Genomic DNA, 15,291 nt, shown 5'->3' with positions numbered 1-15,291 from the left:
ATCCGCGTCTGCCGCAGCCCGCGGGAGGAAGCAGGTGCTGGGAGCCTGCCAGGGACAGCAGTTGGTAGGGGGGAAAAAAAAGAGAGGACAGCACAGTTTACCCAAGAGCTCTGTTCAAATATGTGGTTAGAGGAGGACAAACCTAGGAGTCAGAGCAAACAGGGTGAGGACCTGCAGTGTTTGCTCCTGCAGAGCTGGGCTGGCTAGGGATTTCAGGTCTTGCTGTCAGACAGCACAGGGGGGGAAAGCAAATGATGGATGTGCAAGCTGAAAACCACAATGTTAATTACCTTAAAATATCAATTATCTCCAGAAAATCTCCCCTTTGATCTGGGGAATCCCAGTTTCTCAGTGGTATAAACACACAGAGCTGGAGGCTCCTGAGCTATTCCTGCACATCTGAGCCACCTTGATCTAGAAGTGGTTTTGATCCCACACTCAAAACCACAAGTTCTCAACTAGAACAGAGAATTTTCCATGTTCAGCTTCACATTCCAGCAGGTCAACATTCAAGCAGTTCCTGTTCCCATCCACCACACAGCTGAAGGCTTAAATACCCTCTTCCTCCTCCTCCTTCAGTCTCTGTGAGAAGCAGCAATATTAATTCTGGAACATGGGATTGCTTTCAGCACCAGTGCTGCTGAAAGATATGGGTGGGCCTGACATTATTTCACCAACGGAAAACTGAAATTAAGGACAGTTCTGTTGTGAGACATATGGATTATAATGCCTGCATTCATCAGATATATTTATATATGTATGTTTCTATATCTCGCAGACATAATTTCAGCTTCACTGCAGTGCAATCCAGCAATAAATACTATTTTTATTTGGGACCAAAAAAAAACTTTTAAAAATAAGAAAAGGTTCCCTAAAGCTACCTAAACAAATTACTTATTAAATAATCACCTGGGAAATTCAACTCCAGGTGCAACAACACTGATTTTTTTAAAGGGCTCCATACATTACCCTGGGGAAAATATTATCTTGGGTCTTGATCAGTTATTCTGGGAGTTTAAATTGCAGGTTTTTTAAGCACTCCAAATCCTAAACAACCTTGCAGCAGACTTTCCAAATATCCAATAAAGTGGCAGTGAAGCAGCAGACTTACAAATCAGGACCTGACAATTTAGGTCCTTGTTCTTTCCCCAGTCCTCCTGAAATTAGCAGGAGGAAATCAGATTTTGCTGGAGAGCAATGAATTTACAAATTTTCATGTATTAGACTTCATGCTGGGAGCAGTGTTTGAGGACCATGTACAGACACAGTGCAACTTAATACGGAAAAAGGGGTTTTATACTAATCAGCAAATGAAAGCTTGCTTCCAGCACACCAGTACAAAAGTACCACAGCACATGAATTACTCAACACAATTCAGCATTTCACTTTGCATCTACAAAAATAAAAGTACTACAGTGACACAGCGTGTGCTGATTGCATATCTTCAGAAATAAAAGGGAAAGAAAACCCCACTGGAAAAACTGAAATACAGAAAAGAATGTCTGCTACTTTAGGCAGCAGATTTAACTTTCTGGATATAATAACGAACTCTTAATTTTGCGGGTGCTGCTTAATTAAAAATCTACCAAGAAGATCACAGATACAAGCAATATTGGGTGGTTTTGATCAATATCTAGTGCAGCAATTAAAATAATAGCCTTTTCCACAGTTTGACACTGGATAGGGGGCCCATTTCTAAATTTCTTCCATTCCATAACAAGTTCTGACTTCAGTAGCTGCTTCAGTACAAAAACCCCTTGACAATATTAAGCTGCAAACTGCTGAGCAACTGGAACAAAGAATATTGACAGCACTGCTTGGGTCCCCAAAGAGAACATTTAGAAACCAAGTAACTGGAAATGAGACTTGAACCAATTCTATGGTTCATCAAACATCTGCAATAATATTTGATTCTAGTGCAGTTACAGGGAGTGAATTGGAATGTCTGTCAAGATGGGATTAAAAATTAAAGCAGAGGCCTTGGCTTGTCAAGAATTCATGTTGTTAAGGAAAAAAAAAAGGAGAACCATGTATTTTAAAAGCAAAATCACCGATCAGTGGAGGATAACCACCACAATGTGTGGGTTGAAAAAGGGAGAAAATGTGTGTATTTTGTCAAGGCTGATAGCTAGTCTGGTCTGACATTTCAGCATGCTTGAAAGCAACTTGAGACTTTTTTGACTGTTCTTATAAAGATACAAGTGGTTTGTTACATCACAAAACTGTATGATGGGGTATCTGCCTGCACATAGCAAAGCTGACATGAAATAAAAACATCAACTGACTTACCTTAACACAGCTCCACAGAAGTCAGGACTGAGCTCTCAAACAAAGGGACATAAAGCACAGGTGTGGAATGGTGAGTTATGCAAGGAAAACACAGCTAAAAGAAGAATCTGTGCCTTGGGTTATTTACCACAGACAGAGGCGTTTAGAATGGTCACCTCATCTGTGTGAATATTGTCTAAGTTTAAAATATTTATTAATATTATCTTATTTTAAAATAATAATAATTAAAAAGTAGTATTTTAAATAATGTTTTTCCTGATCTATAAAGGAAGTCGTGATGTTTCAGTACTTCATGGGAGTGGGGGGAAGGTGTGACCAAAAGCAACTCCCATAACTTGTGCCCATTAGTTAAATCAGAATTACAGCTCAATTCTGGCAATTTGTGCAGAACCAATTAACCAGTATGAAAATGCCTTTTTATGTAGCAGCCAAATGCCTGTTAGAGTTTGTAAGCCACAGCATTACCAGGAGCAGTAGGTTCAAAACCTCCTTCTCCTTCATACTAAGGAAATGCCCCCAAATGCAAGAAGCACTCCAATTTCAGATAAAATTATGGGAAAAACTTGAGGAGGCTCTAGGACACATCCTCTGTGTCATGAAAAGAAACTTGTAAGAAACTCTTGTATTTTTAATTCTTTAAATATGTTTGGAGTTTTCCAGGTTTAATTCACTATAGGTTGGTCTCTGGAAAACAGGACAAATCATCAATGGCACTTTAAAAACATTGTCCTGTGACTGTTTTTGCTTTTGTACTGACCTTCACTCTGTTTCATGGCCAGCTCTATTAATTATAATAATTCACAAAGAGTCTAGAATTTCTAGAATTGCTATTTTCTAGAAATAGCAAGTATTTCTGCACTACTCCTACCCTCATGTAATGTAATTTCTAAATCAGCACCAGTAAGGGTTTCCTAAGCCTTTTTATTTCCACAGAAATCACACTTTAGGATTAACAACTCTAACAGCATTTTGTGTTTTGGTGCATCTGAAGTTTCCCTGAAGACAGCCAGAGGAACCAAATGTCACCACCATGACTTCAAAAAAAATTAAATAAAGTTTAGAAGCCCCACGATGAAATAAAGCACCAAGCAATGGCATAAGAGTTAAAATGTTCAAGGAAATGTATTGTCCACAAGACAAAAATGGACACATTATACTTCTGCAGCTCCACCAGCCCCATGGGTTTGCCTACTGAGCAAAAGTGCAACACAGAAATTACTACCAAAAAAAGGCAATTCTAACTTACAGAATTCTTCTCCTATTTAGGCATTGGTTATGCAGAAGTGCTTACACCACCACAAACAATAATTCAGTTTCTGCTACCAGGCAATATCTTAACAACTGCAGCATTTTCCAGGCAGTGTTTAATAAAGCTGGAACACATTTTCTGAGGTGGCTTCTAGTCACTAATAAATCTAGAATGTAAATGCATGTTTACTTCTTGAAATATTTCCTTTGACCTCAACCTAAAATTCTGAAAATTGTGAGCAATCTAATTTGAATTGCTGTGTTTTACTGTAACTTTTCTAAACTGAGAAGCTCCTGACAAAACCAGGATACACCACCTCTTTTATGTGACTGGTTACAGAGTTTAGTTAATCCAATATCAGGCCTGTATTAAAAAAAAAAGGCTCTTAGTTAGGAAAAGAGATTATTACTACAGATAAATACCCTAACTCAGCCTCTTGAACAGGCAGCTTGATTTATGGCAGCTGGAGCACCTCTGGAGTTCATCTCATGCCAGGAGCAGCTGCTGCAGACTCCACATTTTTGTGTTAAAAAAATAAAAGAAGGAAAGAAAAAAAGAACCACCAACAGGGTGGTGGTTAACATGTACCAGTAGCTAAAATGTGAGCAGGCATAGCTGAGATTTAATTCATGATGTCAGAATCATCAGAACACAAATTACTACCTGTTTCAGCTCCTGCTCTCATTAAATATGTTTTTAAGGCACAGAACAAACCCAGAGGTTTTACCACCTTTCAAACCTTATACCTGATGTTAATAATGTTAACAGGGCCATTTCCAGTTGACACTATTAACAAATCATCACTGCTTCGCAGTTGGGTAGTGGGAAAATTGAGAAGAAAGAAGAAAATAAGCATACCAAGGTGATAATTTTTTCTCTTATATTTTTTTAAGTCAGAGGCTGCTCAAAAGTGAAAAATACACTGTTTCTTGAGAGCTTTCTAACCCAGAAGCATGAACTAACCAAAAAATTGTCACTGACAAACACCGCAGAGACTGAGGTGGCGTCTGAGAGACTCTTCCGGAAGGATGTGAAAGTCCTGCACAACAAAATTTGTGTGTCTGTGTGGGACAGAGGGACAGCACAGCTGAACACAGGTACTGAATAGAAAACAACCTCCATAAAGCTCCCGTTCTGTCACTAGATAGCTTGAGAGGTGCTTGAGCGCCACAGCAGCATCACTGAGACATTTCATGGACAGATATCTTGGAAAGACAACTCAGCTACAACTGCTGAAGTTTAGGAAAACATAAAGCAACCAAAAATAGGCTTTTAAAACGAATCTTAAACTACAGGTTACCCTTTGTAAACCTATTACCCATATTGCACCAAAATGGAAAGTTACATGTGTTTGTGTGTTCTAGTGGCAACACAAAAAAGTAGATTTATTAATGATCAATGTTCAAGAACTACCCCTGTGGGGTGAAACAGCATCTGGTAACAGGGTAGAACAAGAAAAAACTATTAAAGCCCTCTTCTGCAATCACCCTCTTGGATACCTTAGCCTTCAATACCATTTTCTTGTGCTAATTTGGAATTCAGGAAACTGAATAGAAGCAATGTCAGCTTTACTGAGGAAATTTCTCTCTTTTGGCACCTAATTATTTTCCACCATTCACTCAGACCATGTTTTGTAAATAATCAGGCTAAAAAAGATTTTTTTTTCAATAATGAAAGCTTAGTTCCTTCTACAATTTAAGGAACATGATTTAGGGAACAGGACCTTCAACAAAACCCTTAACACACTATTGTGCTGCAACAATAAATAACAATATCCATCTTGTTCCAGGAAGAAGAAATCCTGCACATTATCAGGATAAGACAGCAAGGATGTCAAGTAGCTACACTTTTTCCTATTAAGAGGAAATCTAACACATGTTCTCCATATAGCAATGGGAGGACAGCAGCTGGAGCAATAAAAATAAAGCAATTGGAAGTGGGATTCATACAACACCTTGTGTATACAGTGTAACACAAAATTATGAAAATACAGGGAAAATAAATAAAATACTACAAATTAGATCACAAGATGGAGCAAAAAGCTTTTTGCAGGGATATCTAAGGGTTGTCCAGCAGCCACTCTTTAACAATTTTGTCCTTGTAAGCAGAAAATTTGAGATTTTCTTCACAATAGAGATAACTGGAAAAGGGTGTCTTTGCTTCAAATACATAGAAAAAATCCAGATGAAATAAATTAATAGTTTTGGTACAGAGAAGTACCTCTAAAACTGAACAGTAAACAGGAATGACCCACTGCATTTGTACTGCTTTCTGTGACCCTGCTACTGCAAACATGTGTGACTCTAATCAGAGTATTCACACATAAAATGCTACTCAACCATGAAATTGTTTGCCAGGCGAGGGCCAGAGTCCCTGATCTTGCAGTTGGACCTGTCCAGGCAGATCCCAACATCTGTGCACAGCTGGGACCAAGCCAACGGGGTCAGGCTCCACAGGGACTCACTGCCTGCCTTTACAAATCTCACTGAAATCCTACTCATGTAAAACTGATCTATTAAGTGAAATGTCACACTTAACTCCATGCATATGCACAGTCTGTGCATTTTTCTGCCACTCTTTTAACAGAAAAGAGATTAAAATTCACCTCAGGGGTTAAATTATTCCTTTAATTATCTACTACTTAAGATCTCAGTACATTTCAGACTAAAATTTAGGTTTGTAATATGGAAATCAGATCTGAAAGCAGAACTGGAAAATGTTTTCCAGATCCTTTATGTCTCAGAACATAATATTTATTATCTATCTTATAGAGAACTTTGTCTTCCACTTCCTATGTCAGAGGAAACCAGACCTCTTCTGGTGTGAATTATGCACAGAACTACTGTCTTGGGTAAATGAGCCTCTGATGGGTTACAGACTGCTGCATCTGAATTTTGTTACAGGTATCCTCCCTTAGTGGCATAAATCCAGTCTGTGGATGTTGCTGTGACAGCACTTTGAAGATGTACACTGAAGTTAAGGAGGGGTCACAATAAAACAGGCTACAAGGACAAAGTGCAGTGCAGACTTTCACCTTAAGTCAAGGTAATTTTTTTTTTCTCTTTGATTATGCCACAACCTCCATTTTTCTCTGGAGGGGAGATGATGGAGATGAAATGCTGTACTTCATCTATCTGTATGCACTACAGGTTTACTGTTTTCAGTGGTTATGTTTAGAACGCAGAGATCTCAAAATAAGAAACAAGATTTCCAAGCTTTCCTCTAAATGTATCTCAGTCTCCAGAGCTGCACATTTCTTCCCAAGCACCACATCCTGTGCAGGCCCAAGGAAACACAAGTGCCTGTAGCACCCAGGCCTTAATTCTGCAGAAAATTCAAAAAGACCATTATCTGCTCCCTGTGACTCATGTTATGTAATGTGCATCTCATATTTAGTGTGGTGTTTGGATGTGACAGTTCTAGTCAGCCATGGATATCCGTGTTCCCTCCAGAGGCCTCCCTGCCTTTCCTCCTCATTACTTCACTTTTCACCACCTCTCATAAGGCATTTGTTGTTCAGCTGTTCTTATTAGGAGCCGCACGTCTCCTGCAATTTGTGATCTTCAGGATTCATCCTTCATCATATTAGAGAGCAGATGGAAGTTGTAAGTCCTTGGATTTTCCAGAAATGTGCTAAGCAAGTCTGAAATGAGTCACTTAGATGTATTAACGGAGCAGTCAAGCTGATAACAAAACCTGTGTTTGGCATATTGTGCAGACATAAGACTCTCACTTTCACCTTTGCTTTCCATGAGGCTAAAGAAGATTGCATTCAGATGAACTGCTCCAGCCTGGGCAAACAGGAAAAGGAAAATGCTTCCCATCAGTGCAGCTGTGCTTAACCTGGTGTAGACAAAGGCATGGCCACACACCAGAGGCAGCTCTGCTGTTGCCTTTTTCCCAAACTGGAAATGAAACTCAGGGTAATTTTAATAAGCAGGTGTTATACAAGTAGATTTCTATTAGGAGGCCTTCAGGGGCAGTTATGGAAAGATGTCTACACAAGCCCACCCCAAAGGGGTGAGTACATTTTATAGGTGCCAGGAAATCAGTGTAATTGATAAAAGCACCAATTAGGAGGACAAATGCAATTCCCCACCCCCAGGTCCAGCCCCTTCTCTTGGCACTGGCTGCACTTTGTCCATGAAATTATCTCCAAGAGCTGCTCTCAACCTTGGGAGCCAGGAAAGAGCCAAGAAAGCACAGGGCCTTTGTACTCCTGGGGCTTGCAGCTCTGGAATTTTTCTTTTTGTTAGGGAAAGGCCACGGAAAATTACTGGGAAAACCAGTTGCTAATACAATAAGCTACAGAGCTACAAATAAATGTGCAAAGAATACAGAGAGCATAGAAAAGAAAAAAGTGGCATCAGTGCAGAGCCACAAAATACCCTTGTCCTCAGCCCAAGGAGATCTGACCAGCTGAAGTGGGACTGTGCAAACCCTGAACCGTAAACAGCAGCAGGGACCCTCTGTGGAGGATGAACCATCAAGAGGAAGAGCACGAGGGGGAGGAAGAGTCAGCAGAGGGAGCGGGCCCGGGCAAGGCTGAACCCAGCACTTGCTCCCTATTGATCCAGTGTTTGTGCTCTGTTGATGTAAGGCATTATGTACAATCAGTGTTAAATATTAATGCCAGAAAATGTCCAGCTCTAAATTCAGAGTTAGTCCATTTAACATTCCCAGTGTTACTAAGCTACAACTTGACCTTCTTTAGTGATGTTCTGGAGTTCTGTAAGAACATATTGTATGCACTCTGCCATGAGTAAGGATGATCTGTATGTCAACAGTGACAAAGAAAATGTTTTTAAAATACAACTACTAAAACAAAAGTTTGGAAACAGGACATTTCTCAATGCTACTTAAACTTACAGTAGACTGTATCTTCTCAATATTAAAGGTGAAATAAATTCAAAATAAGTGAGGATTCTACAACTTTTGATTCAATGTCTAAAATCCAGAAGGTTTGCACTTCTTTATATTGAATTATTTGAGAATTAAATACATCCTATGAAGTGTGTATATGCATAAGAGCTTTCATTTGTAAAAGAAAAAATATCCTCTCTCCTCTGAAACCTTGATTTTAAGTTCACTCCAAATGGTAAAGTTTAAAATTTAAACTGCAATACAGCTTTCACTATGGTAGCATAAATAATCCATTCGAACAAATGAAAAAATTAAAATTTGAATGAGCAGAGTTCATTCAATTGCAAGCTATTTTACACAGGATACATTTAACAACATTACTCTAAGAAATGGCAGAAATTGAAAGTTCTTCATCAGGACAACCACACAGGAAAAGAAACTGCAGTACCCTGGGACTTCCATTGAACTGGTCAGAAATTTCTTGTGGAGCCTTCTTCCAGGCAATGACACATCACATCTTTAGAACAGAAGGACGTCAGCTTTATTTTAATTATAAAGAAAGCCCTTGACTTCAGAATGCAGAAAAATGAATCCATGGAGACACCTGTCATGAACTAAAGCATCTAGTAAGTTAACAGTCTGTCTATCCATGTTTAAAAAAAAAAAAAAAAAAACCCCAACCAAAAAACCAAAAAAAAAAAAAAAAAAAAAACAAACTTACAACCAGATTTAACCTGTATTTTTGAAAAAAATTAAGCTACTCTAGAAGGCTGTGGAGCAGCCTGAGCATTCCAGCCACTTTCCTCTGCCTTTCAGCCTCTACCTCATCCTGTGAATTCCACATTATCTCTTCAACCACTCACTTCTCCCTTAACTTCCTGTGCCTTCACATCCCCCTCCTGTCCTCCAAGCAAAAGAAAACCAAATTTTGTCCCCTTTCATGGATTTGGAATGGTTCTACATACAGTGTACATAAATGGTTTTGGTGCTCCACTCTAAATAAATACTATTTTTCACACAGAATGTTCCCAAAGCCTGCCCTCATTAAAACGGCTGTTATCTCCCATTGTTTTCAATGAGAGTTAAGCTAAAATGGTTGTTAGAGAAGAGGAAAAAGAAAGAAATGTGTCCACTGCCTCCCTCTGGGAACCATGAAAGAGGAGCTAAATTACCTTTGGGGAAATGGTGGTTCCTTATCCTGTCTGAGGCTTCCACTGAGCTAAAACTAATTAACTATTTTACTTCCAAATTCCAAGGAAATTAAATATTCACTCAAAGAAGAGCAATTGGAATTTTGGGGAGGAAATTCTGCTTGTGCTCTCTGAAACAAGTGGCTGAATTCTCACATTAAAAGAGAAGCAATGCACAAAATTACCTGGGAAATTACCTCTATAAAGAGAAAAATTATGTTGGCTGTAAGAAGCAACACATTTCTGTATCAGAGCTTACAATTAACACTTGTGACACAGAGCAGTTCAAATCCAACCATTATATTTTCTACTAATTTATAGGAAGGAATGATGAAGAAGGATGGTATGAGCAGTACAAGCACATCTTCCCCTTCACGAAAATGTAAGAACAAGAATTCAACTGGGGAATTTCTTAGCAGGAAACAGGAAATTAATCCTAATTTTCCTGCAAAAAGAGTCTCTGCAATCCAAGGGGAGTACCAGTTGCTCAACTTTGAAAAATTTCTGGTGAGCCAAAAGAAGTTTCATACTCTTGGAGATCCAGCGCAATATTCTGATATTCACTCAAAAACACCTGATGCCCGGTAATGTTGTTTGCAGGCTTTGGGAGCTGGAGCATGCTTTTAGCTAATCCTTTCCACACTATTAATGAACAGCTACTGAACAATAAGGAGATGGGAGACTGAGGCAGCCCAGCTCGCCTGTGTAAAATCTATGTAAGACCCTCAGGTGGTGGGGACCTGTCCTCCCCAAAACTCCCAGTGAGCACTGCAGATAAAACAGTGTCCTACACCAAGGACAAGAATCCTAAACATTTATCCACTTTTCACATTTACTGCATTTTTGGCTGCCCACACGAGAAAGTCAAGGATGCACCACCTTGGGAGATTACACCAAACAGTATTCTGCAAAAAATACAGTTTGTTAATTGTTTAGTGTTGTGCAATCTTTAACCATATGGATTTACTTAATGTGTTTAGGTATGGAATTTCAAAGCAAAAGCAAATTCTTTGTTTTCTCCTGGTTTCCATATCTAAGAACACATTTTACTGCACATATACGTGAACACTGTGAGGCATGATGTCCACAGAATGAAAAGAGAAGCAAAGAAAGCCACTTCATTCAAAATTAAATATGAGTGCTACTTACACAAAAAGAAAGAATACAATTTTAACAATGAATGTATGAGAGGAAATTCTTTTCACTTCCCTATTAACTACAAAAAGAATGCTACAGCCACTTGAAAAATTTCTTCCACTTTTAAGAAATAACCTGTTCTCTACCTAGACACAGGAACTATGTTACAGAGTAGACAAATCAATTGTCTGAAGAACATATTCTGAGGGTGAAATCACTGACTTAGTGATGATCAGTAAATATGCAAAGGGCCTTCCAGAACTTTGTGCAACTCAGGTAAGGAACTAACAGGTAACTCAGATCTGCAGCATTGCCTCTGGAACAAAAGCCCTTGCCCTCCCATCCTTCTATGGGAGGATAAGGATGGTGGGGAGTTTTTTTCCTTAATTTCTGTTTTAAGCCAAAGGAGTTTAAAATGCATTCTCCACAGAAACTGACAGCTGGAAACCAGACCTAGAATTCCATTTTCAGCAATAAAGCTAGAAGCAAGAGCTGCCCTAGCTAGGCTGCCTGCAGAAGGTCGCAGTAGCAAGGGATGGGTCAGGCAATCAAGAATGAAAACAAGTTCTTTCACCCCTGATGCACAAAAGGCAGAGAATGGGGGACAGCAGTTTAATGAAACCAGAAACAAAACAGTTCTTTTGGGAGAACTGTCTCACAGGCTTTTCATGGTAATCTGTAGTCCAAAATAGACATAAAAGTATTCAAAACTCCTCAAATACTGAGTATTGATATGATTCGTTAAGGAGACTTGGGGCATTTAGGGTGTGCAAGTGCCTCTTAGTTCTACTGAAGGGAGATGGGTGCAGAGAATAAAGTAGTAATTTCTCTCCCCATAAAACATAGAAATAAATGCAGAGACCCAACTTTTCTGAAGAGAAGTGCACACAGATTGAGCAGCCACCTCAAATGTCCAAACACTCTGCTCAGTAACTTCTAGGAAAATTCTATTTCTCTACTTATGACCTTTAAAAGGAATAATCTGGACATAAGCAATGACAGCATTGTCTTTGGTACACCCTACAACCCTCTGTCACAGAGCTCAGCACTGAACTGCGCCAACAGGGCAGAGGGGATGCGGGCCCAGCTCATTTCAGTCTCTGGAGCAAGGAGTGTGTCTCTGGCTTGTTACCCTGTGCATTACCTGGAATTCTTCTGGCAGAAACAAACACAAACCAGATACCTTTGCCCATAGCAGAAGTGATCTTTCAAGAGCTGGGGAGAATTAATCAAACCTTAACTGGAAAATAATCAAGATTTTAATACAGCTACATGTGAGAAACAGCGTATCCCTTCTTTGCACCAGCGCCACACGGAAAAACTTCCACTGTCAGGAGTGTGAGATAATAGGAGCACAGAAATTTCTGGAGAGTAAAAATATCTTAACTGCTATGTACAGAAATCATCTTGTAAGGAAGGATTTTCAGGTACCACCCCTTTCAAACCCAGAGATGGGGATGAATGGCCAGGCCTGAGGAAGAGCAGGATGGTCATTTGTGGCCATCAGAAGATGGGGTACTGCTAAAAATCCAGTTTTTATTTCCCCTTTTGGACACAGTTTTCAGCTTGGAAAGAAGTGGAAAGAGTTGCATGTTGGAACTTGCTTCTCTCAGCAGAAGATCTCAAAATGTGGAAAAATGAGCTCTTAACTAGAGAGGTGAAGGAATCTCCTCAGGACATCGTGAAGAAACACAAACCATTCTACACTGAAGACTGAATTTTGCCTCAGACCATCCATGTACATGATTTCTCACAAGACTTCAAAGTGTGCAGAAGTTTTCCTCCAGGAAAAAGTAAAGTAACAGGTACCTGGAAAAAAATCACGGGGATTTTTCTACTTCAAATGAAGCTACTCCTACTGAAATGCCTGCAGTATTAACAGGCTGGGTGACAAGCAACAGTTTTCTTTCCTGAGTCGCCTGAAACAATTTCCAATTCTACATGATATATCTTAAAACTTCCAGGCCAGGAGCTATCTCCCTGATCCAGCACATGCACATTCATGACATGCATCTTTTCAAGCCTAAAAAAATAAAAATGTACGTAATCAGTTCAGAACCCTGTTCACTCAGAAGGAAACATATCCAGTGGCAAATCTTGACAGAAAATAAACATAAAATCCATTTTAAATACAGGGGAGCTGCAAATACCTAAACTCAGGATGAGCATGGAATATCTTCTCTATAAAGCCAGAATTGGGCTTTACTTTTCTATTCAGTGGACTTTTAGTAAGATGAGCATTGTACTGCTACAAGCCACAACACACTGTCTGAGGGGGAAGAGAAATCAAACAGCACTGATCTTACAGTTGCATTTCAGATAATGTAAAGCTTGTAAGTAAACTTGAAGAAACTCGGTCTTTATGTGCAGTCATTTCATGAGTCAACCTGTGTGTTCCTGCCTGACTCGCAGCTATGTCGAGTGAGGCAGCAATATTTCCAAATCATTAAATCATCTGCAAGTGCTTTCCTCCTCCATCAAGCATTCCTAAGCCTTTCTCTCTCCACAAAAGCAAAGACAAGATTATTTCCTCTCCAAACACAGCCCACTCAGCTACAGCTGCCATGTCTGCAGCAGCCAGACCACGCACCCCTTCAGATGCCTAATAAAAAATTCTGAATTTCTCGCATGAATTAATAAACAAGCCTTCTGTACTGTTTTGTACGTACAATAACAGTTTTCAGATACGACAGCACAGCTACAAATGCTCTGCTACTTGACCTGCAACGTAGCAGCAGAGTTTTGATTTACCAGCCCTGGCAGCCTCGGCAGGAGGGAGAATCCAGCAGCAGCTTCTGATGATTCCCACTGATGGTGGGATTTTGACCTCTCCACAGTCAATGGCAAGACACTGTGTGGATCAGGATTTCACTCAGTGCGTGTTCATCTTCCTCTGCTGTGAGATCTCCTTGGCTATATCCTAATACCTTTTTCTTTGACATGAGCTTACAATGCTATCTTAAAATACCAGACACAAAAACCATGATGAAGACTGTCCTAAGCAAAATCTAAGTGATAACAAGGAGCATGGTGAGTCTTATGAGGGATTAAATGAATTTATCCCAACTGTGACAAAAACAATGCAGAGCTTTTCCTGCCACCTTAAAAGATTGAATTGGTTTTACAAACACGAGGCAAAATAATTTCTGAAGTAAATTAAATTGTTTCTGAAATAAATGTTCATCCTGTCTTGATGTGCAAACAGAATCATACCATGATTTTATCTTTTCTTCATCAAGCATGACTTTATACAATAAGTTAAATATTCAATCACAGAATTGCAGGACACACCAAACTCACAGTTTCTCACTTTTCTTGAATTATGACAATACACATCATAAATGAGCAATAAGGCCATGTAATATTCCAAGGCCTGTAGAAATGCTAATGGAACATGCTAAAGGAGGTTTCTAACTACTTTGATTCACCTACTCAAATTCCTAGTATACCTCTAAATTTAGACTCAATAGTGGACTTACTGATCAGTTAAACTCTGCTGAGCTTAAAGGTTTGTGGACTCCTTTTAGACTCCAAATACTTTTTCACTGAAAATTTCCTCTTGCTGATAGTTCTGTTTCACAATTTTGTTTCATAACAATATTTACATTTTTTGGATTTTTGGCTTTTGTTACATACACTTAATTTTGAGAACACAATGTCCCCCACTGAAGTCAACTGTTGTGCTTTGGATCTGCCCAGATTTAAATCTCTAATGTCATTCCTCACGGTCTTACACTATTCCTGTAAAACAACTGCTCCTTCAGTGGGGAATTAAACCTTCCTCGAATAATAAGGAAACAAAATACTAAGTAGCTAATACTAATAGCTAAGTCTTTTCTTTTTCCAACAACTTTTTATTTACAACAGATTAGGACAAAATGACCACAACTATTGTGCTTGCAAGAGATACCTCATTTTAATTTGAGGAATGTACCTTACTAAGTTGGCTGACCTTAACAACTCTGTGGGTACAAAATGTCCTTAAAACTTTGTTCCTCTCTCTGATAATTATTTCTTTCATTAATTATGTGTAGTGGTCAGCGTAGCCTGGACATGACTGTGCAACACTGTCCAAGCTCCTTAACCAGTCACCCTCACAATTTAATCCCCACTACAGGGTGTTAAAGAGACATTGGTGAAAGATGCTGGACATCTCTGACTGTGCGGATGGTGCATTCAGAGTCTAAGGTGGTGTTTACTGCAAATAAACAACAAGGCAAGGTCACCATTAGCTCACACTTGTAGGGTGCCAAGCCATTACCAGATTTTGACAACAGAAAATGCAAAATGGTCACTTTGCTGAATCATTTCTGTTGTTCTCAAACTGTGTTTATAAGACACTGGGATAGAACAGTTTAATGTCAGTTTTATCCGTAGAAATATTTTTTGGCAGTAATTAGACACTATTTGTGAGACAGACCTGGAAAAGACTCAAGGAAAGAGGTTTCACAGTTGTATTGTGAGAACTACTCTCACTCAAGACTGCCCTGTCGTGTTTCGAACGAAGTCCCAAAGGCAGCAAAACTGTCATGAAACTTCTACCCTTTATTCCTCCTGTTGTCT

The 15,291-nt window shown here is 39.3% G+C and overlaps 1 protein-coding gene across 1 annotated transcript in view; it reads right to left on the bottom strand.

Moving 5' to 3' along the window:
* SSBP2 (single stranded DNA binding protein 2) overlaps positions 1-15,291 on the bottom strand; it is a 122,131-nt gene that overhangs the window by 82,260 nt on the left and 24,580 nt on the right. The gene's annotated exons all lie outside the window — the stretch shown is intronic.

Source organism: Geospiza fortis, unplaced genomic scaffold (genome assembly GCF_000277835.1).
Source record: "Geospiza fortis unplaced genomic scaffold, GeoFor_1.0 scaffold43, whole genome shotgun sequence".
In the NCBI taxonomy this organism is placed as follows: domain Eukaryota; kingdom Metazoa; phylum Chordata; class Aves; order Passeriformes; family Thraupidae; genus Geospiza; species Geospiza fortis.
Note: the sequence above shows the minus strand (reverse complement) of the source record. Positions and strands in the feature narration are given on the sequence as shown.